This window comes from Rosa chinensis, chromosome 7 (assembly GCF_002994745.2).
Source record: "Rosa chinensis cultivar Old Blush chromosome 7, RchiOBHm-V2, whole genome shotgun sequence".
Taxonomy (NCBI): domain Eukaryota; kingdom Viridiplantae; phylum Streptophyta; class Magnoliopsida; order Rosales; family Rosaceae; genus Rosa; species Rosa chinensis.
Window position 1 is genome coordinate 31,188,052 of NC_037094.1, and position 4,255 is coordinate 31,192,306.

Sequence of the window (4,255 nt, forward strand, 5' to 3'; positions counted from 1 at the left end):
AACGATCTCATTCATGTGCATTGGCCTCTATCTCTTCACTTAAGGTATATGTCATAATCTGCAAATAGGATTTACAAGAACATCAAAAACAAAAGATAAGTAGGCATAAAGATATCTTATGCCCCATTCATGTCATACCTAATTCATTACTCTAATTCTATATAGGACAAAGTATACACAAGACGGCATAAAGATAGGGTGGACTCTATCTATACTTGACAACTACTCAACTATGCTATTGGCTCAATTATAAGTGAATCATGGAGAAATCATGCTGGTATGATTTCCTAGTTGTACTAGTCGTAAGGGGTTATGACATAGATGAGCTAGATTTGAAACTCCATTTAACTGAAAATTATGAAAAAGGTTTTTTTTTTCACGCAAAAGATCAAACTGGTTTTATCATTAGCTAGGGACAGATTTTACTTCATTTAACCTATGTCAGCCTACACAGAACTACTTTTTACACTAGATGTCCTTGCTTGATTAGAAACCTACCTTCCCAAAACCACAAATCATATAACATATGTCTTTGCTTGATGTTTTCCATGTGCCTCAAGTGCACATAATGACAACATATATTTTAAGATTGCATTTGCTCATAAAATTCTATGCCAAGATCCGACAAGAAGGAAATAGATTTCATAATGCAGCAGCAAAATACAAACCAGATGCACACGATACATAACTACTTATGTTTAATAGCCAACACCAGCAACACAAGACTAAATCCGAGTAACCTGATTCCAGCAACAACCTCAAAACTATGTATTCAATAGCCAAAATCAATTGCATAGTAATTATGCCAAGAACAAGTAGAAAAACACTTCCAGGTGCGTTTCGAGAGCATAATGGTAATTTAAGTGTGAAAGCAAGAGAAAAAAGTAAACCAGCTAAGCTACTAGAATGAAAATTGATTTCTATCTAAAACTTTGAAGCAGGACCTAGAAACTTAATAGCTTTTCCACAACTCAATGCAAGAAAGGGATTTTTACCCCCTTTCTTTATCTTTAAGCTCAAGAAACTGATATAAACATTGAAGTCACAGCTACGTTATTAAAAATCTATCAGAAATTCCACACCCAATCCTTTTTAGAATAAGAATTGGTAATGAAAAGAACAAAAAAAAAAAAAAAAAAAAAAACAGAACAACAATCCCAAACCAAATAGATTTGATGTTTGATAAAAATCAAATCTAAAATCAGACCAAATAATTCAATAAAATAGTTGGTAAGAGGTTTTACCTTTTAGAATCTGGAGATGACGCTGCTCTGTCGAGTTTATGATGAGGATGATTGATGCTCCTCAGTTCAATGACCATAGAGAAGGAAGGATCGAGGAGAAGACAATCACAAATAGAAGTCCTCTCTCGAGCTTTTGATGAGAAGAATGATGCTTCTCAGATATTTTAGTGACAATAGAGAGAGAAGGAGGAGAAGTAGAGGCCCTCTCTCGATTTCTTCCGATGAGTATGAATGATGCTCAAGTATTTGACGACAAAGAGAGAAGGTGGAGGAGAATGCGATGGTTTTGCCTCGCACAGACGAAGAAAAAAATAGGTAGTTCGGTTAACTTCATTAATAGTTCCTGTTTTCAGCTGCGTTCCGTAAAAGCCATTTTCAAAAGCTACTGAAAGTAGTTTCTGATTTCCTGCTGCCCACAGAAGGCTTCCGCCCAAAAGCAACAATTTTGGAGTTTACCAAACAGCCTCACTTTCTCCAGAAGCACTTTTGACCAAAAGCAGGTTCCAAAAGCAATACCAAACTAGGCCTTAGTCTGATAGAGCGAAAGAGCATCTTGAGGCTGTTGGGCCAATTTCCTTTGGGGAAGAGGGAGTTTTATTGCTTGTGTAGGTTGGCGGTGTACGATAGGTGGCAAGTGGGGAGGAGTCCCAGTGAGGTTTCTTTAATGTGTTGTTGGCGTTGTGTCGGTATTGCCTTTTTCTGACTTGCTTTTGTTTATTGCAAGTAATATGCCAGCCTAGAGTTTTAGTAAGAGTGACGAACCCTATGCCGACATTGATTCCGAGACCATTATTGAGGAGTTGGTCCGCGATTCTAATGTTGTTAGGCGAGCGGATGTGAATTTGCAAATGAAGCAAGTTTACGATACCGAGTATCGGGTGGCCCTGCATTTGCCCTGGGATGTGTATGATAGGTTTCCAAATAGGTTTTTGGAGTTTCTCAATCACCAGGTATCCGATGATGAAAAGGCGGTAGTGAACACTGAAAGTGCTTCTTAGCAAGTCGTGGTGGATCGCACGGGAGAAGCGAGACAGTCCCTGGTGCCCAAGTGGAAGGGGCGAGACAGTCTCCTCAAAGACAAGTGGAGGAGGCAAGATAGTCCCCCCGAGTCCAGGCAGGGGAGGCGAGGCAGTCCCCCCGAGTTCATGTGGAGGTAGGGCCTCTTCCTGATGTTGGGCAGGCTTCCCATGATGGTGTTGGGATGGGGCAACAGATGCCACCTCGGGTTGAGGTAGAAGTCTCCTTTGAGGAGTTGTTTGAGGAGGTGGAGAGGCGACAAAGTGATGCCAGCGTGAGGGTTCTCTTGGAAGAGTTTACTCATGTTGGAGCAACTGGATGCTCTTCTAGGTGCCGATATCGAGGGGCCCAAGTCATAAGAGGTTGTTACTGTCGATATCGGGGAGGCTGAGGTGACCAGCCAACATGTTGGCCCAAAGGCTGTGGTGAATGGTGTTGGAGACCTCAACAAGGTGTTAGCAAGCGTAGCTGTGGTGAACGTGTTGTGGGGGCTCAAGTGGCTGAGGTGGCAGTTGGTACTTGGCCAGGTGTTAGGGGCCGCACTTGTAATGCTGCAAGCAACCTTGTCCAGGGTCATTAGTCAAGCCTTTGGTTGGTTTGCTTGTGTGCTAGGGGTGTTTTGGTAATTTATAAATTATGTAATTTATTTTATTTAGCATTTAGTTTCCTCGGCCTTTTTCATGTTTCCTCCTGCCAAGTTCATGTAAGGCCGATATGCTCTTTGGGGAGCCTAGTCGGCATAATTTGGACTACGGAACTAGTATAGGTAAGCACATGTACTTTTGTCTCCCTTGCCGTCTTACCATCAATAAAAGAAGAATTATTCAATCATCTATGTCTTGTGAGATTGCCCTTTGATCTTTCCTTTTGATTATTCATTGTTCTTCGTGGTTGCCCAATGTTTATATAATTGTGTTCTTGCTTGTTGCTAGCACTATTTTAATATCGTGTGGCTTTCATTGTTCCTTGCAAGGTACTCACTTGGCTGACTTGCTTGCTAGCAAGTGCCACACTGTCCGCTTTGCGCATTGAAAAGTTCAGCCCGTGACAGTTGGTATCAGAGCCAACTCGGCTCAAGAAGCTCACTACGATGACATGCAAGATGACAAACCAACAAAGATTCGATTGGTATGACCAGCAACTCGGAGAACTTGCGGGGGTGCCCGACAGATTGATTGATATCACTAATGTGTTGGACCGCGTCGACCTAGATGGGTTGGCGGCGCGGATGACAGAGGTGGAGAGCCTAAAAGACAGGGTTGTGGCCCTTGAAAAATGTAAAGCTCGAGGAAGCGGAAGGGAGAGAAATGAGGAAGAAACTCCCGTTCCGAACGAGCAAATGGGGGCAATGAGTGATGCCCTTGATACACTCCAGGTGACAGTGGACAATATGGCAGAAGATGTTCGAGCCACCATTGGTTTTCAGGAATGAGCTAATGGAGTTAAATACCAAGCTCAACTTGACCATCCAGGCAATGGGAAACCAACCTGTGACGGACTACAGGAAGGTGAAGATACCGGAACCTCAAGCTTTTGGAGGGGCGCGAGATGCCAAGGAGCTTGAGAATTACTTATTTGATATGGAACAATACTTTCAAGCATTGAAGCCAGACTCGGAGGAGGTGAATGTGAACATGGCGACAATGTATTTGTCAGGAGATGCTAAACTATGGTGGAGGACCAAATATAATGACATCCAAAGAGGAGTATGCACCGTTGACACTTGGGAAGATCTTAAGAAGGAGCTCAAAGCTCAATTCTTCCCCGAGAATGTAGAATACATTGCCAGAAGGCAGCTAAGGGAGCTCAAGCACACCAACAACATCCGAGACTTTGTGAACAAGTTCTCTGTGCTCATGCTTGACATCCCAGATATGTCAGAGAAGGATCAATTGTTCTATTTCCTTGAACGCTTAAAGCCATGGGTGAGGATAGAACTTCAGCGGTAGAGGGTCCAAGATTTGGCCTTCGCACAGGCTGCTGCTGAAAGGTTG